General features: G+C 41.6%; 1 protein-coding gene across 3 annotated transcripts in view; it reads left to right on the top strand.

Annotated features, from left to right (window-relative positions):
• The window catches only part of LOC122549999 (putative tRNA methyltransferase 9B), a 115,525-nt gene that overhangs the window by 28,019 nt on the left and 64,840 nt on the right, over positions 1–22,666 (top strand). For 2 of the 3 annotated variants that reach the window (XM_087988356.1, XM_087988351.1), the window contains one exon: positions 2,631–2,746. The exons of the other annotated variant lie outside the window; for it this stretch is intronic. The gene's annotated coding sequence lies outside the window, so the exon portion shown is untranslated. The remainder of the gene's footprint in view (positions 1–2,630; positions 2,747–22,666) is intronic. 3 annotated transcript variants of the gene reach the window in all.

Below are 22,666 nucleotides of genomic sequence, written 5' to 3' on the forward strand. Positions count from 1 at the left end.
TTTACAAATCCATCCACCTATGCCAGCGTCTGAGTCATTAATAAAAATGACAAACAGTAGTGGTCCCAAAACAGATCCTTGTGCCACACCACTAGTAACCGGATTCCAGGCTGAATATTTTCCATCAACCACCACTCACTGCTTTCTTTCAGAAAGTCAGTTTCTAATCTAAACTGCTAAATTACCCTCAATCCCATGCCTCTGCATATTCTCCAACAGCTTGGTCACCTTCTCAAAAAACTCAATGAGGTTTGTGAGACACAACCTGCATTGACAAAACCATTTTGACTATCTGAAATCAAATTGTTGCTTGCTAGATAATTATAAATCTCATCTCTTATAATCCTTTCCAAAACATTTCCTACAACAGAAGTAAGGCTCACTGGTCTATAATTATCTGGGTCATCTCTACTGCCCTTCTTAAACAAGGGCACAACATTTGCAATCCTCCAGTCCTCTGGTACTAAACCTGTAGACAATGATGACTCAAATATCAAAGCCAAAGGCTCTGCTATCTCCTCCCTATCTTCCCAGAGAATCCTTGCATAGATCCCATCCAGCTCAGGGGACTTGTCTACTTTCACTCCTTCTAGAATTGATAACATCTGTTTGTAATTAACCTCGATCCTTTCTAGTCTAATATCTCGTACCTCATTCTTCTCCTCACCAATATTCTCCTTTTTCTGAGTGAAAACCGATGAGAAATATTCATTTAGCACCTCTCTGATCTCCACAGGGTCCACCTTCAACTTCCCACTTCTGTCTTTGATTGGTCCTATTCCTACCCTAGTCATCCTCTTATTCCTCACATACCTATAGAAAGCTTTAGGGTTCTCCTTTATTTTATTTGCTAAAGACTGCTCATGTCTCCTCCTTGCTCTTCTTAACTCTCTCTTTAAATCCTTCCTAGCTGATCTGTAACTCTCCATCGCTTCATCTGAACCATCTTGCCTCGTTAACACATAAGCCTCCTTCTTCTGCTTAACAAGAGATGCAATTTCTGTAGTAAACCACGGTTCCCTTACCTTATCACTTCCTCCCTGCCTGACAGGGACATACCTATCAAGGACACGCAATATCTGTTCCTTAAAACAGTTCCACATTTCCATTGTCTGCATCCCCTGCTTTTGCTACCCCATTCTATGCATCCTAATTCTTGCCTAATCGCATTATAATTGCCCTTATAATTGCCCATCGGTAACTCTTGACCTGTGGCATGCACCTATTCCTTTTCCATTGCTAAACTAAACGTAACTGAATTATGGTCACTCTCTCCAAAGTGCTCACCTACAACTAAATCAAACATCTGCCTGGTTCATTACCAAGCACCAGATCCCGTGTAGCCTCCCCTCTTGTTGGCCCTTCGACACACTGTGTCAGGAAACCCTCCTGTACATTTTGGACAAAAACTGTTCCATCCAACGTACTAGAGTTATATCATTTCCAGTCAATGTTGGGGAAGTTAAAGCCCCCCTTAATGACCACCCTGTTCCTTTCACTCCTGTCCAGAATAATTTTGCCAATCCTCTCTTCCACCTCCCTGGAACTCTGCAGAGGCCTATAAAAAGCTCCAAGCAGTGTGATCTCTCCTCTCCTGTTTCTAACCTCAGCCAACATTACCTCAGTAGACGAGTCCTTGTCAAAAGTTCTTTCAGCCACTGTTATATTATCCTTGACTAACAAGGCCACACCTTGTTAGGTGGGGCGGCACGGTGGCACAGTGGTTAGCACTGATGCCTCACAGCGCCAGAGACCCGGGTTCAATTCCCGCGTTAGGCGACTGACTGTGTGGAGTTTGCACGTTCTCCCCGTGTCTGCGTGGGTTTCCTCCGGGTGCTCCGGTTTCCTCCCACCATCCAAAAAGATGTGCAGGGTCATACTAAATTGCCCGTAGTGTTAGGTAAGGGGTAAATGTAGGGGTATGGGTGGATTTCGCTTCGGCGGGTCGGTGTGAACTTGTTGGGCCGAAGGGCCTGTTTCCACACTGTAATCTAATCTAAAAAAAAAACCTCCCCCTCTTTTACCACCTTGCCTTAATGAAAGATCTATACCCTGAACCTGCAACATCCATGTCTATCCATGCTCTATCCATGTCTCCGAAATGGCCATCACATCAAAGTCTCAGGTACCTATCCATGCAGCAAGCTCACCTACCTTATTTTGGATACTTCTGGCATTGAAATAGACACACTTCAAGCCAGCTTGCTGACTGCCAGCACATTCCTGTGAACCTGAAATCCTGTCCCTGTCCTCACTACTCTCATTCCCCTCTGCACTGCAACTACACCTCAGGTTCCCATCCCCCTGCTGAGCTAGTTTAAACCCACCCGAATAGCACCAGAAATTTCCCACCCAGGATATTAGTATCCCTCTGATTCAAGTGAAGACCGTCTGGTTTGTAGAGGTCCCACCTTCCCCAGAATAAGCTCCAATTTCCAAGTACCTGAAACCCTCCCTCCTGCACCATCCTTGCAACCATGTGTTCAGCTGATATCTCTCCCTATTCCTTGCCTCGCTATCACGTGCACAGGTAACAAACCAGAGATAACAACTCTGTTTGTTCTAGCTCTCAGCTTCCACCCTAGCTCCCTGAAATCCTGCCTTTCATCCCTATCCCTCTTTCTACCTAGGTCGTTGGTACCTACATGGACCACAACTTGAGGCTGGTGACCCTCTCCCTTCAGGACCCCAAAGATATGATCCAAGACATCACGGACCCTGGTACCTAGAAGGCAACACACCAACTGTGAGTCTCATTCATACCCAATGAACCTTCTATCTGACCCTCTAACTATTGAGTCCCCAATGACTAACACTCTCCTCCTTTCTCTCCTTCCCTTCTGTGCAACAGGGACAGGCTCTGTGCCAGACACCTGGGCCCCAATGCTTACTTACCCCTGGTAAGTCATCCCCCTCAACAGTATCCAAAACAGTATTCATGTTTTTCATCCCTCCACTGACTGTTTTCTCCCCCTTTGACCAGTGACACAACTTTCTTCATGCCTTGGAGTAACTACTTCCCTGTGACTCTAATCTATGACAGCCTCTGCCTCCCGAATGATCCTAAATTCATCCAGCTCCCGCTTTAATTCCCTAACATGGTCTTGGAGGAGCGAGAGTTGGGTGCACTTCCTGCAGATGTACTTGGATGGGACACCAATGGCGTCCCTCACCTCAAACATCATGCAGGAGGAACATTACTCTCCCTGCACTGCCATCCCTGCTAGTCCCTTTATCAGAAAGTTAAAACGAAGAGACGCTTACCTGATGTGTCCCTGGTCTTTAAGGTTAGAGCAGGTGGTTGGGTGGGAGGCCCTACAAAGATAGGGTCTCGGGTTTAGAAAACACTAACTTATATAGCTGGATGGAAATAAAAAGAAGTCCCTCCTTCTCTAAAACCTCTGCTCTCTGATTTCAAATATAAAAACTCAAATCAGTGCCTCACCGCTCCCGGCAGGCTCCTGGTCCAAGCTCCTGCCTTTCGAGTTGCTGCCGCCGCTGTACTTGGAGGAGTCCCATGCTTGAGCTAAGTTTTAAAAGGTTCAAATCAGTGACTCACCACTCCCAGCAGCAGTGTTGCTGAACAAAGAGATGTCCAGATTCATAGTTCCTTGAAAGTGGAGTTTCAGTTAGGGTAGTGAAGAAGGCATTTAGTATGCTTTCCTTTATTGGTCAGAACATTGAGTATGGAAGTTGGGAGGTCATGTTGTGGCTGCACAGGACATTGGTTAGGCCACTTTTGGAAGATTGTGTGTCTTGCTCCTGTGGGAAGGATGCTGTGAAATTTGAAAGGGTTCAGAAAACATTTCCAAGGATGTTGTCAGAGTTGGAGGGCTTAAGCTATAAGGGAGAGGCTGAATAGACTGGGCTGTTTTCCCTGGAGCATCAGAGATTGAGGGGTGACATTATAGAGGTTTATAAATTCATGAGGGGTGTGGATAGAGTAAATAGACAAGGTCTTTTCCCTGGGGTGGGGAGTCCAGAACTAGAGGGCATAGGTTTAGGGTGAGAGGGCAAAAATTAAAAGGAACCTAAGGGGCACTTTGTTTCACACAGAAGGTGGAGTGTGCATGGAATGAGTTGCCAGAGGAAGTGGTGGAGGCTGGTACATTTACAACATTTAAAAGGCATCTGGATGGCTATATGAATAGGAAAGATTGAGAAGGATTTGAGCCAAGTGCTGGCAAATGGCATTAGATGAATTTAGGATATCTGGTCAGCATGGATGAGTTGGAACCTGAAGAGTTTGTTTCTATGCTCTACAACTCTATGACTCTCTGACTAAGTTGCAATTCTGTAGAGACTACATGTTATGCCAAAATCTTTAGTTAGAATATAGCAATGTTCCCTGGTCATTTTGAATAATTAATTTAGACTTAAATTAAGTAGAATTGTGAATGGTGCAATAATCCTAAAATGGTTGCTTTCAGCCACAGAATTGATCTGAAGCTTTGGCTTACAAAAAAGACAAACATGGTTAAAAACTCTAAACTCCCTTTGCCATGTAATTAATAGACTTTATAGCTACAGTCAGTAATGTTTGGAGTTTGGTTTGGGCTTTGAGTTGCTTCTACAGCTCGAGTGACACAATTCTGCATTGCTTCCCTTCTGCCAGTCACAGCACTGCTCCACGACTTTGAGATGGAATTGGGTTTCTTGCATGGTATAGGGCTTCTTATTCACCCGCCCCTTTTCTTGCAGCAGCTTCAGGTCTGTGGACACTGCTGTGTACCTGCATCTTGTTACCGTGAGTCCACTGGCAACCATAGCAGAACACCGATGACAGCAGCTGCTGTGCAGAACTGTAAAGTTAACATAGCTGCTCTGTCCCAAAATGTAAAAGCATTGTAATTGCTTCTTTGTAGCCTGAATTGATTACTCAGATCCTCAGCTTGATGGAAGTGAGTTTGCCTTTAATCGATAGTCCCTGACTCTTCCTGCCATTACAATTCTTAAATTTAAAAAATAAGTCCAGAATAAAATATTTGTCTCAAGGTTATCACATAAACACTAATGAATCATGTTTTTAATGACAATCAATAATGTTCTTGAGGGAAAGAAATCTGACATCCTTTCCTGATCTGATCTCCAGTAACTTCAGATCTGCTGCAATTGTGGGTATCTCTTAACTGCCAACTGGGCAATTAGGGATGGGCAGTAAATGCTGGTCTATCCAGATGACCACAATGAGCAGTTAACAGAAAGCTTGCAAATTGAAGAATCAAGTACTGGTACAAACTAATTTCTCAGATGGGTCCTAAATCAGTGCACAGAATCTCATTATTGTCATAGAGTTATAGAGTAGTACAGCATGGAAACAGACCCTTCAGTCCAACTCATCCATACTGACCAGAAATCCTAAATTAATCTAGTCCCATTTGCCAGCATTTGGCTCATATCCTTCTAAACCCTTCCTCCACATGTTGCATCCAGATGCCTTTTAAATGTTGCAATTGTACCAGTTTCCACCACTTCCTCTGGCAGCTAATTCCATACACACATCACTCTCTGCGAGAAAAAGTTGCCCCTTAGATCTCCTTTATATCTCACTTTGAACCTATGCCCTCCAGTTTCGGACTCTTCTCCACAGGGAAAAAGACATTGGCTATTCATCCTGTCTGTGCTCCTTATGATTTTATAAACGACTATAAGGTCACCCCTCAGCCTCTGACTCTCCAAGAAAAATAGCCCCAGCCTACTCAGCCTCTCCACATAGGATCATCCAACCCCGGTAATGTCCTTGTAAACCTTTTCTGCAATCTTTCTAGTTTAAGGACATCTTTTGTATAGCAGGGAGATCAGAATTGAATGCAGTATTCCTAAAGTCGCCGAACCAATGTCCTGTACAGCTGCAACATGACTTCCCAACTCCTATACTCAATGCACTGACCAGTAAAGGCAAATGTACCAAAAGTCTTCTTCACTACTCTGTCTACCTGTGACTCCACCTTCAAGAAACTATGAACCTGCACTGCTAGGTCTCTTTGCTCGGTAACACTACCTAGGCCCATACCATTAAGTCTGTAAATCCTCCCCTGATTTGCCTTTCCAAAATGCAACATCTCGCATTTATCTCAAATAAACTTTTGAAAGGGAATTGGATAATTATCTGAAGAAACAGAAATTGTTGGATTACACAGCAAAAGCATGGTAATAGGAGTGGCTGAGTTATAGCTGCTGAAAACCAGCAATAAATGCGATAAGCTGAATGGTCTCCTTTTGCTGTAATAATTTTATGATTGATACCGTATCGTAATTGACACATTTCTTGCACTTTTCAGTTACATGTGTGCGAGGTGACGGATTGATTTTATTGTAGACTCAAATTGGACGAAAAAAGCATGGATTATCTTTCCCTCTTTGGTGTCCATTTTAGCATTTGAACAGTCAACTAATGAAACATGCTGCTCTCCTTCCAAGGATGAGGAGGTTCTGCATTCTGGATCAGGCAAACTGCAGAGCACCAAACAGGCGGCTTGATACAGCTCTCTAGATTGAGGCCTTCAGGGCAGCTGAGGTGCAGTCAAAGAAATTAGCGTCAGACATGTCAACAAATTGATGCCTAAGAGGACACAATCTCACTGAATACACAGAATAAATTTCATGGAGCAAACAAGCAACTGAAAAGATTGCAGCAACATGCCATCATTTATGAGCATCAATGTTTCTGTCTGGTGCTGAGAATGATCTGCAGTATGCTTCTGTTTGGATGCTGCTTTTTAACATTACTGGAAACAGCCTGAATGTTCCAGACATTGCACTTTTGCCTCAAGCTTTGTTGGAATGACATTGTAATACATTTAAGGAATTGATATCACCTGCCCAGACTGTACTTGTTGCTAGCAAAATAAAGCAAGTAAACAAAAAGTACTGGGAACTCACAATAATTTGTATTTGACTATTTAAATTAGCTTTATATTTTACATTTGTTTTTAAAATCAATTTAAAATTTAATAAAGGCTTCTAGTATCAGAACATAGTGCCATCTAGTATCAATAATTTTCTATTACAGCAATAACCAGATAGAGTATACTATGATTATCATGGACTTAAGAATGTCACCATAATACTCTCTCCACAGATGTGCCTGATCTACCAAGTGCTTCCAATGTCTTCCATTTTTATTATCAATGGTAATTATGTTGTTTCGTAATGATCTTTCCAATATTGCAGTAGTGTGGCAATGAATAAGTATCCAAGTGTTGAACTCTGAAATACAGTAACCCAATTATTTTTAAATGAAAGCAAAAAACTGGATATTGGAAATTTGTGATAAAAATACAAAATGCTGGAGAATCTCAGGAGGTCTGGCAGCATCTGTGGAGAGAGAAACAGAATTAAGCTTTTGAGTCCACTATGGTTTTTCTTTGAAACTTAATTATTTTTAAGTTTCTCTGCTGAAATTTGGGACTCAAGTCAACCTAATCTCCAGTCAGATTACAACTTGAACTGTGCTTTAACACTGACGCAATTTTGGTACACCAAAAACTTGCTGTTTCCATTAATTTTTCATTTCATTTGGTTATAGGAAAATAACTCTTTTGAAAGGGTTGAAAAAGCAACATGGTCTGATATTTACAGACAAGTGCTAAATATGACATTATGGTTCAGTTCACTGCACACTAAAGTCTGAGGCAGAAGGTGATAGGTTCAAGGCTTAGTCAAGGATATGGAGGCAAAATATAAGCTGACAAAGTGCAATACTAATTGGATTACTGCCCTGAGGAGAAGATATTAAACAGAGGCTCCATTTACTTGTTCAGGTAGTAACAAAAATTCCGTGAGTTTGTTTGATGAAAAGTAGTGAATTCCCTGACTTATCCTGGGTAATAATCATTCTTCAAAGAACACTACCAGAAGAAGATTTTGAGTGTTAGGTTAGGTAGTGTTAAGTGAAGGGGTAAAGGTAAGGGAATTTGTCTGGGTGAGTTGCTCTTCGGAGGGTCGGTGTGGAATTATTGGGCTGAAGGGCATGTTTCTACACTGTAAGTAATCTAATCTAATCAAGATTAGATTCCCTACAGTGTGGAAACAGGCCCTTCAGCCCAACAAGTCCACACCGACCATCCGAAGAGCAACCCACCTCCCTTTGGCTAATGCAGCTAACACTATGGGCAATTTAGCATGGCCAATTCACCTGACATGCACATCATTGGACAGTGGGATGAAACCGGAGCACCTGGAGAAATCCACGCAGACAATGTGCAAACTCCACACAGACAGTTGCCCAAAGCTGGAATTGAACCTGGGACCCTGGTGCTGTGAGGCAGTAGTGCTAACCACTGAGCCACCGTGCCACTCAACTATAATAATTGCAATGGGATCTCCAGCAGCAGATAGTGATGGAAGGCACTGAGCAAGAAACCTGAACAATTCTCTGGGACCTCTACCAACTGATGGCAATGTGAGAGAGGGTAGTTGGAGCAGTCAAATGGACTCTTGCTGGAAAAGGAAGTGTATCTTTGATGCAGTGAAGGCTGCTGGAAATGGAAAACAGACAGATAAAGGAAATCCTGAGCCCAACGTAACCCATGGTCACTCCATGGTCATTCCATGAACGTAATGAAAATAGTTCATTGTTTATCCTTAATTCCCCTTCCTTTTTGTAATGAACTGACACCAATGGAATAAATAAACTGCTTCATGGTTGTCCATTTGCTCAAATCTCATGTTACACAATAATAAAAAAAGGTACTTTGATGTAACACTTTTAATGACCAAACTGTATTCTAAAGTATGTTATAGCCAAGAAAGTGATTATAGAGTGGAGAAATAGCAGCAATTGTATAAATAAATTTTGATCATTTACAAATCTTTTTTGATGTGTAGCATGTCCTTAAAATTTTGAAATGGTGTCTAAGCTTTGTGGTAAATTGTTCCAGGAACTATATTGGTGAAGGTGGACACGCAGCAAGAAATATGACCAATCATAACATTAACCAGCAAACAATGTAGTGTGAAGGGAACTTTAATGTTTATCCAAACAGTCTTACTTTAAATAAGGGAGAAGAGGAGTTTAGGAAAGGAGTTCCAAATAGCAGGATCAAAGTTGGTTGTATGAGTGTTCAGAAAGCCATTGATTGGAAGAATATGGACTAAGGGAAAGGACACAATGAGGAAGATTGCAATGAAATTAGGGCAGGAATTCGGAGAGATTCAAAGATGGTTTAGGATTTTAAATTCAGCTGTGGGACAAAAGGCCTGAAAAGGTCAGGTACAGGGGCTGGGCAAATGCAATCTCTTGTGGGATAAAGCACAGCCAACAGACTTTATAACAATCGGATTTATAACTAGAATAGGTAAAGTGCACCAACAACCAGAAAGCAATGCTCTTCAAGTAGTGTTGTGGTAAACGGAGAAAGAGAACGGAAGGACTTCTAGATTTTCATGATCTGCACAATTAGATGGGACATGGGAAGACAATCCTGCTGAGGTCAGTATTTGTAATACTGGGAAGAGGTAAGAATTCCAAGCTCAGTTCCATGCTTCACAATGTGTCAACTTGCACTAACTTATCCATCCTGAGCAGGTGTTCAGAAAGACAAATAGAGTCAATGGCAAGATAATGGAGTTAATGGCTGACTCAAAAATAAAATCTTCAGCTTTCTCATAAGTTGGAACAGATTTTCTGTCAACCACTATCTGATGACTGTTAGATAGCCTGATGGAACATAAAGTGATCAGTAGAGAGACATACTGGCAGTGTTGAGCTTTCAAACTGAGTAATTTATTCAGGAATGTAGATGCTAATAGCAAAATCACATTTGTTGCCCACCCTTAATTGTCCTGCAAAGGTGGTGGTAAACTTTCCTGGAGAAAAATCAAGGCATCATGTCTTATTTTCCAGATATATGGCTTTCTTTTCATTTGAATGGAGTCCTCATAGAAGTTCTGTTTGTCAAAATTATCCTCAGCACTGCACATGAGGAACAAGATGCCATAGTGCTTTTTTTTGTAAATAATTATTTCAGAGGATGTGGGCATCATTGGGTGGACCAGCATTTATTACTCATCTCTAACTGCTGTTGGGAAGCTGGTGGTGATCTGTCTTCTTAAACTGCTGTGATCAATGTAGTGTAGTTACATCCACAATGCAGTTAGAGAGTTCCAGGATTTTGACATAGCAACTGTGAAGGTGTTCCTATGTTGCTACTCTTGTCCTTCTAGGCTGTAGAGATTGTGGGCTTGGAAAGTTCAGTCGAAGAATCCTTGATGAGATGCTGCAATGCATCGTTTAGATAATATACATTGTTGCCACTGTGCATCAGAGGTGGAGGGAGTGAGTATTTAAGTATGTAGATGAGGTGCTAATAAACTAGGGTACTTTATCATGAATAGTGTTGAGCTTCTTGTATGATGTTGGACCTCACTCATCCAGGCAAGTAGAAAGTATTCCATCACACTCCTGACTTGTATCTTGCAGTAGTTGGTGGTGACAGGTTTGGGGAGTCAGGAGGTGAATTACTCACCACTGAACTCCCAGTCTCTAATGTGCTTTTGCCAAAAAGCCACAGTGTTTTAGGGATGGTCGAGTTTAGCTTCTGTTCATGGTCATACTCAAAATGTGATACTGGGACTTGTGGAAGATAATTACATTGAATGTCAAGGTGAGATGGCTTGATTCTGCATTGTTGGAGATGATCATTGCCTGACACTTGTGCTAATGATAATTGCCAGTTATTTGCATCATGTTGTCCAGGTCTTATTGCATTTGAACATGTACTACTTCGCTATTTGAGGAGTTATTAATGGTACGGAATTGTGCAATCTTCAGCAAATCTGAAGAGTGATGTAAAGATTCTAATTTATAGTACTTACGAATATATCATTCCAGCAATTTCTGGGTAATATAAATATGAAAAAAATTTACAAGAAAGCTGTTTTAGTGCCACTTCCCTGTAGTCTTACAGCTTAATCTTCCTGAATCATTCTAATTGTTCTTTTGTAAGTTTCTGACAATGCATTAATGACCCTTTGATGACAGTACATAAAGTTAAACAGATCGGGATAGATCTTGACTCAGAGCAACATCAGGCGTTTGGGCATAGAGGCTGGTGGTTTATCAAAGAAAAAGAGAGAGCCTAAGTGGCTAAGAGCACTTGGAAATCAGAAGATTGGGAAGACTACAAAAACAAACAGAGAATAACAAAGAGAGAAATAAGGAAGGAGAGGATGAAATATGAAGGTAAGCCAGCCAGTAATATTAGAAATGATAGTAAAAGTTTCTTTCAATACATAAGAAACAAACGAGAGGCAAAAGTAAACATTGGGCTGCTCCAAATTGATGCAGGAGGGCTAGTGCTAGGAGATAAGGAAATAGCTTAAGAACTTAATAAATATTTTGCATCAGTCTTCACAGTGGAAGACATGAGTAATATCCCAATAATTAAGGAAAGTCATGGGGTAGAGTTGAGTATGGTAGCCATTACAAAAAAAAAGTGCTAGAAAAGCTAAAAGGTCTAAAAATTGATAAATCTCCTGGCCCTGTCTCCTAGAGTTCTGAGGGAGTTGGCTGAAGAAATAGTGGAGGCGTTGGTTGTGATCTTTCAAAAATCGCTGGAGTCAGGGAAAGTCCCAGGTGATTGGAAAATCGCTGTTGTAACCCCCTTGTTCAAGAAAGGGTCAAGACAAAAGATGGAAAATTATAGGCCAATTAGTCTAACTTCAGTTGTAGGTAAAATTCTAGAATCATTGTTAAGGATGAGATTTCTAAATTCTTCGAAGCACAGGGTTGGATTAAAACAAGGCAGCCTGGATTTAGTAAGGAGAGGTCGTGCCTGACAAAACTTTAGAATTCTTTGAAGAGGTAACAAGTAAGTTAGACCAGGGAAACTCGGTGGAGTTTATCTACCTAGACTTCCAGAAGGCCTTTGATAAGGTGCCTCATGGGAGGCTGCTGAGTAAGGTGAGGGCTCATGATGTTCGAGGTGAGCTACTGGCATGGATTGAGGATTGGCTGTCTGACGGAAGGCAGAGAGTTCGAATAAAAGGTTCTTTTTTGGAATGGCAGCTGGTGACAAGTGGTGTCCCACAGGGTTCAGTGTTGGGGCCGCAGCTGCTCACTTTAGAAAGTAATGATCTGGATGAAGGGACTGCAGCATTCTGGTGATATTTGCCGATGCTGTGAAGTTGGGAAGGTAGTTCTGAGGAGGTGGGGAGGCTGCAGAAAGATTTTGACAGTTTAGGAGAGTGATCCAGGAAATGGCTGATGAAATTTAACGTGAGAAAATGCAAATTCGGGAAAAAAAAATACAAGCATGGACTATTTTCTAAATGGTGAGAAAATTCATAAATCCAAAGTACAAAGGGACCTGGGAGCACTAGTCCAGGATTCTCTAAAGGTTGACTTGCAGGTTGAGTCCGTGGTTAAGAAAGCAAATGTAATGTTGTCATTTATCTCAAGAGAGTTGGAATATAAAAGCAGCGATGTGCTACTGAGACTTTATAAAACTCTAGTTAGGCCCCATTTAGAATACTGTGTCCAATTTTGGGCCCCACACCTCAGGAAGGACATACTGGCACTGGAGCATGTCCAGCAGAGATTCACACGAATAAACCCTGGAATGATAGGTCTAACATACAATGAATGGCTGAGGATGCTGGGATTATATTTATTAGAGTTTAGAAGGTTGAGGGGAGATCTAATAGAAACTTACAAGATAATGAATGGCTTAGAAAGGGTGGACGTTGGGAATTTGTTTCCGTTAGGCGGGGAAACTAGGACCCGTGGGCACAGCCTTAGAATTAGAGGGTGTCAATTTAGAACGGAAATGAGGAGACATTTTTTCAGCCAGAGAATGGTGGGCTTGTGGAATTCATTGCCACAGAGCTCAGTGGAGGCCGGGACATTAAATGTCTTCAAGGCAGAGATTGATAAATTCTCGATCTCGCAAGGAATTAAAGACTATGGGGAGAGTACAGATAAGTGGAGTTGAAATGTCCATCGCCATGATTAAATGGTGGAGTGGACTCGATGGGCCGAATGGACTTACTTCAACCCCTATGTCTTATGGTCTTATGAGCCCCTACCCTCGCCTCTTCTGCCAACGTGAATACCACCCATGCTTTTCTCAGCTCTAAGCTTGATTATGTAAATGCTCCCTTTGCCCATCTTACTTGCTCCATAAACATCAAATGTTTAAAACACAGTTGCCTACTTACCTCCCTTCCTGTTCTTTCTTGCTTTTTTGTAGCTTTCTCATTGCAATTTATTATTTCATAATGAGTAGTGTAATAGGGTAGGGGAATGGGTCTGGGTAGGATACTCTTTGGAGGGTTGGTATGGACATTTTTGGGCCAAATGGCCTGTTTCCACATTGTAGAGATTCTAATTCTAATTCTACCATAGTTCCTGCAGAGGATCTAGAAGATTTCTGTGGAAATTTTATCTGAATATATTAAAGTTAAGTGCAGCTGTTTTCTACACCTGAATTCTAAGTATGCTCGAGCAGCCAAAGTTTCACAGCAGGTTTTCAGATTTGTAAAAGTATACATGTTTAAATAAACTTAAGCCCCTTATTCTGACTGCCATTGCTGAAGCAGGCTACAGAGCTGCTGTACACTTTATGGATACTACCAATATAAAGGTCAAGAATTGTTTCCCACTGTTTTTAGCCTATTGCACCTCACCCATCCGACTTCATTCCAATATCAAAAGCTTTTTCCAAAAGCTATGTTACATAGAGTTCATCTGTTCTGATCCAAGTTTAATTGATTTACAAGGCGAACTTCTGTGGTGTCATCCACATTTTGTAACCTAAGTGTGTATAATTAAATATGATCAGATCAGGAATATTTTCAAGCATAGAGTGTTTTTATGTACTTGCACAGCCAAAGCTGGCTAGTAGCATACTAATAAGCACATTTGATTGTCAGAACATCAACCACAGCAAGGTCGTGTAGGAGTCTCTGATTGAATCTCATTCTCCAAACAGCATACTGCTCTGAATACTGATGAATGAGTTGGTGGGTACGCAAGATACAAGAATGTCTCGTCTGCACAGGGACCACAAAACAGATTGGGAGAGGTAGGAAATTAACAAGCAGGAGTCAAAAGTAGAAATATTACTCACAGTACAGGTACCAGGTGCAAGTCAGTATTACAATAGAAGATTACAGCAGATGAATGCTTTGCTGGACAGATGATATTGGAGTTGAAAAATGTGGTGCTGGAAAAACACAGCAAGCCAGACAGCATCTGAGGAGCAAGAGAATCGACGTTTCGGGCATAAGCCCTTCTTCAGGAATGAGGCTGGTGTGCCAGGCGGGCTGAGATAAAAGGTAGGGGGGAGGGAATTTGGGGGAGGGGTGCTGGGAATATGATAGGTGGAAGGAGGTGAGGTGAGGGTGAGGGTGATAGGCCGGAGAGGGGGTGGGAGCGGAGAGAACGGGAAGAAGATTGCAGGTCAAGAGGGCAGTGCTGAATCCGGGGGTTGGACTGAGATAAGGTGGGGGGAGGGGAAATGAGGAAGCTGGAGAAATCTACATTCATCCCTTGTGGTTGGAGGGTTCCTAGGTGGAAGATGAGGCGCTCAACACTAGATGATATTGGACGGAAGGCTCTAGATCTTTGGATTCCACTTAGATTGGTGTTGGGTCAACTTTTGTTTGTCATTTATATAAATTATTTAGATGAGAATATAGAAGGCATGGCTGGTAAGTTTTGAATGACACCAAAATAGGTGGTAAAGTAGACAGTGAAGAAGATTATCTAAGATTACAACAAGATTTTGATCAATTGAGTCAATGGGCTGAGGAGAGACAGATGGAGTTTAATTTGGATAAATACGAGGTATTGTATTTCAATGAACCAAACAAAGGCATGACATTTAAAATTAAAAAAAGGTCAAGGGTAATGTTGTAGAACAGTGAGATCTAGGGGTTCTGGTAGATAATTCTTTGAAGTTTTCATCACATGTAGACAGGATGAAGGAAAAGCTGTTTAGCATGCTTTCCTTCATTGCTCAGATCTTTGGGTTTAGGAGTTGGGGCATCATGTTGAGATTGTACAGGATGTTGGTGAGGCCTCTTCTGGAGTACAGTACTGTGTCTAGTTTTGGTCACCCTGTTAGAGGAAGGATATTATTAAGCTGGAAACGGTTTAGAAAAAATTTGTCAAGATGTTGTTGGAATGGAGAGTTGCAGTCATCAGAAGAGGCTTGACAAGCTGGGACTTCTTTCACTGGAGCGTAGGAAGTTGAGGGGTGACCTTTATAAAGATTTATAAAATCATGCGGGGTATAGATAAGGTAAATGTCAGGTGTCTTTTCACTCAGGTGGGGGATTTCAAGTCTGGGACATGTTTTTTAGGTGAGTGGAGAAAGATTTAAAAAGACGGGAAGGGTAACTTTTTTACACAGAGAGTGGTTTGTATGTGGAATGAACTTCCAGAGGAAGTGGTGGATACGGGTATAGTTACAACATTTAAAAGACATTTGGATAAGTATATGATTAAGAAATGTTTGGAGATATATGGGCCAAGCGCAGGCAGGTGGGACTAGTTTAGTTTGGGATCAGCATGGACTAATTGGACCAAAGGGTCTGTTTCTGATTCTATGAATGGTCTCATTTTATGCTGTAAATCAATTATTAATTTAATGTAAATGTATACATACTGCCAAATAATCATAATTTCAGTAACCATAACAATGTACAAATTATTGTCATAATGCTATTTATATGACACTTATTTCTTACTGTGTGTATTGATGGATTTCAAAAAAATGGAATATATTCTGTATCAACCTGATTAATAATATGCAAAAAAATGACATTGTTTGCCTGCCAAAACAGTATTCTAGGCACTCTTCCTACAAATCTCCACTGTTCAGTGACTAAGTATTTTTCAATGTAAAATACTTCACAATATTTAGTGATATTCATTTCAGGCATTTTAAAAGGAAAAATGGAAGTCTGCAATTGTTGGTGTGCTGCTTTGAAAATGCAAGGAACAGTTTAAATTGGAAGAAAGGTAGCTTTTAGATTGCTTTAAATTCTGCCTGCATCTTGCTGTGTAATGATACTCTCCAGAAAGTGTACTGTACTGCTTTACAGTTCAGTGCTCCAGCTTGCTGCTTCACTTGCATTAATCATTGGGCACTACTTATGCATTGGTGACCTGTTCACTCGAGGTGGCATGAGCTTGTGTTTTGTGACGCGAAGATTTTTGAAATGATGTTGTATTTTGTTTGGGATAGTAAACCGTATTGAAAGGAAAACATGAGGTAAAACAATTTTGTTTTGTAAATGTACTGTATTGAGTATATATTACATTTTATTTCTGTTTGTGGTTCTTCTCATCTTTTGCTATGATTGTCATTGTCCTCTGACATTCACTTGTAAAATCAATTTCTACTTCCATTAGTCTTCTATCTTTCAATTTATTTATTTCTCTTTACTTTGGTCTTGCTGTTCAGCCTTTTCATGTGTTTGAAAATCAAGCTCTCAGTTTTTGTACAAGTCATTGCATTTTGGTGTAATTTTGTTGAAAATTTAATATCATTTCGTTGGCTTGCAATAGTCAAACTATTAGTGGGAAATGATTCCTACAGTAAATTTACTGTCAGTAATTAAGAGAAGGAACTATGAAAGAGTATTTTATATTAAAAGCTGGAGATATACTGGAATACTTCAGGGTAAACTGAAAGTGACAGAATGCAAAGATCACAGTACTTGACTGATTTTTCACATGGATTGAAAGATACATTTGTGGACCCCAAAAGTAAGCATTGGAATCGAGATATATAATTAGCTTATGCCCATTGATTACAATTCAGGCAGTATGCCAACTTCCTGCTGTTTGCTCACTGTGGGCAGCACGGTGGCATAGTGGTTAGCACTGCTGCCTCACATTACCAGAGACCCAGGTTCAATTCCTGCCTCAGGCAACTGTCTGTTTGCACATCCCTCCGGGTGCTCTTGTTTCCTCCCACAGTCCAAAAATGTGCAGGTTAGGTGAATTGGCCATGCCGAAGGGCCTGTTTCCACACTATAAGTAATCTAATCAATTATTTCTAGCACTAAATGAATGGCAGGGGGTTATTATCACTGAAAGCTATCCTGCATTTCTTAAAGCCAGCTCTCCCTACCTCTTAACATGCCTGAAGCAGATACTGACAGCCATACCAGGAAACATTGGGCAATTACTTAATTGGGATAAATGGAACTTCATGCATTTCAGACACTGCACTGGAGACTGCACTGCACTTTATGGAGGAATTCGAAAGACAGACTCCTCCTGTATCTGCAGAACTGTGCAGATGCAAGCTCTGAAGGTAGTTGGAGCAGACAGCCATCAGATATCAATGCCAGGCGTTCAGCCACAAGGACCTTGCTGAAATATTTGTATCATTGATAGTCAAGGTGAGGTGCTGGAAGACTGGAGGTTGGCTAACGTGGTGCCACTACTTAAGAAAGGCGGTAAAGACAAGCCAGGGAACTATAGACCAATGAGCCTGGCATCTGTAGTGGGCAAGTTGTTGGGGGGAATCCTGAGGGACAGGATGTACATGTATTTGGAAAGGCAAGGACTGATTAGGGATAGTCAACATGGCTTTGTGCATGGGAAATCATGTCTCACAAACTTGATTGACTTTTCTGAAGAAGTAACAAAGAGGATTTATGAGGGCAGAGTGGTGGACGTGATCGATATGGACTTCAGTAAGGTGTTCAACAGGGTCCCCATGGGAGACTGAGGTTAGATCTCATGGAATACACGGAGAACTCTCCATTTGGATACAGAACTGGCTTAAAGGTAGAAGACAGAGGGTGGTGACGGAGAGTTGTTTTTTAGATTGGATGCCTGTGACCAGTGGAGTGCCACAAGGATCGGTGCTGGGTTCATTGCTTTTCATTCACTATATAAATGATTTGGATGAAAGCATAAGAGGTACAGTTGGTAAGTTTGCAGATGACACCAAAATTGGAAGTGTTGCGAACAGCCTCCTGCCAAAAGCCAGTCAGAACTGGTTCTCGACATTATTCTTCTCTTTTCAACTGACATTTTCTGTAGTTAGCTGGTTAGCACCGGCCCTTCCTTGATTAACCAATTCAACATCCAATCATTTTTCAGCCCTGAGCATGGGAACAACTCAATGTCAATTCATTGACAGTGTCCTTAGAAGTAATTAAATTGTATTATCTTCTAGGCCAGTTCCCAGCAGTAAACATTTATTTTAGTTCTCTACTCATTAAAACAAAAATTATTCTTCAAAGTTATTTCTTAACTTCAACTCATAGTTCCAAGCCAAAAATTGAGGTAAATAAAAGACAAGTAGTGATGGTATTGCAATATTAATAGTGGCTATAAGAGCAAGTCAAAGGCTAAGAATGCTGCCGTGACTAAATCACCTGCTGACTCCTCAAAGCCTGTCCACCACCTACAAGGTGCAAGTCAGGAGTATGATGGAATTCTCCCATTTGCTGGATGGGTACAGCTCCAACAACTCTTAAGAAGCAGGGAAAAGCAGCATGTTTGATTAAAACTACACCCATAAGTATCCAAGCTTAATACAATAAGCTTCAATCTGCAATTTGAGAGGGAGAGGGTACAATCGGAAGTGACAATATTTCTGTTGAATAAAGGGAACTATGGAGCTATGAGGGAGGAGCTGGCCAAAGTTCAATGGTGCAATACCTTAGCAGGGATGACAGTGGAGGAACAATGGCGAATATTTCTGTGTATAATGCAGAAGTTGCAGGATCAGTTCATTCCAAAAAGGAAGAAAGATCCTAGGAGGAGGCATGGGTGGCCGTGGCTGACGAGGGAAGTTAAGAAACATATAAAGTTAAAAGAGAAAAAGTATAACATAGCAAAGATAAGTGGGAAAACGGAGGACTGGGAAGCTTTTAAAGAACAACAGAGGATTACTAAGAAGGAAATACGCAGAGAAAAAATGAGGTATGAAGGTAACTGGCCAATAATATAAAGGAGGATAGTAAAAGTTTTTTTAGGTATGTGAAAGGCAAAAAAATGGTTAAGACTAAAATTGGGCCCTTGAAGATAGAAACAGGGGAATATATTACAGGGAACAAAGAAATGGCAGAAGAATTGAATTGGTACTTCAGATCTGTGTTCACTGGGGAAGACACAAGCAATCTCCCTGAGGTAACAGTGGCTGAAGGACCTGAACTGAAGGGAATTTATATTTGCCAGGAATTGTTGTTGGAGACTGTTAGGTCTGAAGGTTGATAAGTCCCCGGGGCCTGATGGTCTACATCCCAGGGTACTGAAGGAGGTAGCTCGAGAAATCGTGGATGCGTTGGTAATTTTTTCCAGAGTTCGATAGATTCGGGATCAGTTCCTGCGGATTGGAAGGTGACTAATGTTGTACCACTTTTTAAGAAAGGTGGGAGAGAGAAAGCAGGAAATTATAGACCAGTTAGTCTGACCTCAGTGGTGGGAAAGATGCTGGAGTCTATTATAAAGGATGAAATTACGACACATCTGGATAGTAGTAACAGGATAGGTCAGAGTCAGCATGGATTTATGAAGGGGAAAATCATGCTTGACTAATCTTCTGGAATTCTTTGAGGATGTAACTCTGAAGATGGACGAGGGAGATCCAGTGGATGTAGTGGACCTGGACTTTCAGAAAGCTTTTGATAAGTCCCACATAGGAGGTTAGTGAGCAAAATTAGGTCGCATGGTATTGGGGGCAAAGTACTAACTTGGATTGAAAGTTGGTGGCTGATAGGAAACAAAGAGTAGTGATAAACGGCTCCATTTTGGAATAGCAGGCAGTGACCAGTGGGGTAGCGCAGGGATCAGTACAGGGCCTCAGCTTTTTATAATATATGTTAATGATATAGAAGACAGTATTAGTAATAACATTAGCAAATTTGCTGATGATACTAAGCTGGGTGACAGGGTGAAATGTGATGAGGATGTTAGGAGGTTACAGGGTGACCTGGACAAGTTAGGTGAGTGGTCAGATGCATGGCAGATGCAGTTTAATGTAGATAAATGCATGGTTATCCACTTTGGTGGCAAGAACAGGAAGGCAGATTACTACCTAAATGGAATCAATTTAGGTAAAGGGGCAGTACAGAGAGATCTGGGTATTCTTATACACCAGTCAATGAAAGTAAGCATGCAGGTACAGCAGGTAGTGAAGAAGGCTAATAGCATGCTGGCCTTCATAACAAGAGGGATTGAGTATAGAAGCAAAGAGGTTCTTCTGCAGCTGTACAGGGCCCTGGTGAGACCACATCTAGAGTACTGTGTGCAGTTCTGGTCTCCAAATTTGAGGAAAGACATTCTGGCTATTGAGGGAGTGTAGCGTAGGTTCACAAGGTCAATTCCTGGAATAGCAGGACTACCTTACGCTGAAAGACTGGAGCGACTGGGCTTGTATACCCTTGAGTTTAGAAGACTGAGAGGGGATCTGATTGAGACATATAAGATAAAGGATTGGACACTCTGGAGGCAAGAAACATGTTTCCGCTGATGGGTGAGTGCCGAACCAGAGGACACAGCTTAAAAATACGGGGTAGACCATTTAGGACAGAGATGAGGAGAAACTTCTTCACCCAGAGAGTGGTGGCTGTGTGGAATGCTCTGCCCCAGAGGGCAGTGGAGGCCCAGTCTCTGGATTCATTTAAGAAAGAGTTGGATAGAGCTCTCAAGGATTGTGGAATCAAGGGTTATGGAGATAAGGCAGGAACAGGATAATGATTAAGGATGATCAGCCATGATCATATTGAATGGTGGTGCAGTCTCCAAGGGCAGAATGGCCTACTCCTGCACCTATTGTCTATTGTCTATTGTCCCTTTACCACTGGCACTCAGTAACATCAGTGTATACTGTCGACAACAAATATTACAGAAATTCATCAAGGTTTCTTAAACAGCATCTTCTAAACCAATCAGTTTATGGATGTTTAATTTATTTTTTGAACATAGTCAGGAAACTTACCTTTTCCTTCTCTCTCTCATTAAACCCACTGAAAGTTCTCATCACTGTAAATGGAGGGTTCTAAAAGGAGACATCTGAAACTGAATTGCTGTCTCCAGGAAAAGAGATTTCAACAAGCTATAACTGTTCCAGAAATAATTCTCAGTGCTGATTGTTTGTGATGAAATTGATGTTGGTTGCTGACTAGCATTTGAACAATTTTTGAATGTCTTCTTTTAATGTAAATGTTACATATCAAGGTATTTTAAGGTAATCCACAATATTATAATATTTTAAAATTCCCAGTAGGACTGCCTGGGCAGATTAACTGAGTCTGCCTGTTGCTGCCCATGGATCTAATGACTTCTTAACTTAACTCAAGTTTTCCTCGTCTTGTTCGTTCCCTTCCCACATACATCTATGATTCTTACAACACTTTATGTAAGTTTCAGAATTTCCAGTCCGCCTCCTCTTTACCGTCAACTTGCGATCCCTTTACATGGCCATCCCTCATGAGGATGGTCTTAGGGTCTCAGTTTTTTCCTGGAAATAAAGGCCTGAACCATCTCCATTCATCACTGCCCTCCTCTGCCTGGCTGAAGCTGTTCTCACTTTGAACAACTTCTCCCTTAACTTTTCATTTTCTCATGTCAAAATGTGGCCATGGGTACCTACACATGCCCAAGCTATGCCTGTCTCTTTGTGGGGTACGTGCAATATTCCTTGTCCTAGTCCTATTCCAGTCCCCACCCACAACACTTTCTCCAGTGACATCATCGTGCTGCTTCCTTCTCTTGTCTGGAATTGTAAAAAGTTATCAGTTTTGCTTCCAATTTCCATCCTGCCATTAGCTTCACCTGGCTCATCTTTGACTCTTCCCTTTCCTTCCTCAACATCTCTGTTTCCATTTCTGGGGAGAGGCTGGCCACCAATATCCAGTATACACACACCGAATCCCACATTTAGCTTGACTATATATCCTCACCTCCTGCCTCCTGTAAAGACTCCATTCTCCCAGTTTCTCTATCTCTGTTGCATCTGTCTGGATGATGCCACATTACACAGGCGACCTCAGAAATGTCTACCTCTTTCCTCAACCAAGGATTTCCCACCACTATGGTTGACAAGGCCCTCAGCTGTCTGATCCTTTTCCCACACCTTTGCCCTCACTCCCTCTCTTCCCTCACACAACACCAATAGGATGACCCTAGTCTTCACCTTCCACCCCACCAGCATCTACATCCAAAAGATCAGCCACCATTTCTGCCCCCTCGAGTGAGATGCCACCATCAGACATATATTGCTCTCCAGTTCCTTGTCAGCCTTCTATAGAGACCATATCCTCCAGGTTACTGCTCCCTGCAATTATGGAAAGTGCAATAGCTGCCTCTTTACTTCGTCCCCTCTCAAAGGCCCAAACGCACCTTCCAGGTGAAGCAGCAATTTAAATACACATCATTTGGTCTAGTATATTGTATTCCCTGCTCACAATGTGGTCTCTTCTACACTGGGGAAGCTCAGACTGGGCAACCGCTTTGCAGAACATTTACATTCTGCCTGTAAAAATGAAGACCTGAGCTTCCTGTTGGTCTTGTCTCTTCAACACATCACCGTGCTCCTGGCCAAATCTCTGTCTCAGGCTGGCTACAGTGCTCCAGGAGACTCAGTGCGATCTTGAAGAATGGCTTCTCCTTTTCCATTTGGGATCTGCAGCCTTCAGGACTCAATATTAAGCTCAGTAATTTGAGGGCCTGAGCATTTTCTCCCATGTC

This window comes from Chiloscyllium plagiosum, unplaced genomic scaffold, assembly GCF_037043375.1.
Source record: "Chiloscyllium plagiosum isolate Xiang-an unplaced genomic scaffold, Cpla_swu_hap1 HiC_scaffold_1, whole genome shotgun sequence".
Lineage (NCBI taxonomy): Eukaryota > Metazoa > Chordata > Chondrichthyes > Orectolobiformes > Hemiscylliidae > Chiloscyllium > Chiloscyllium plagiosum.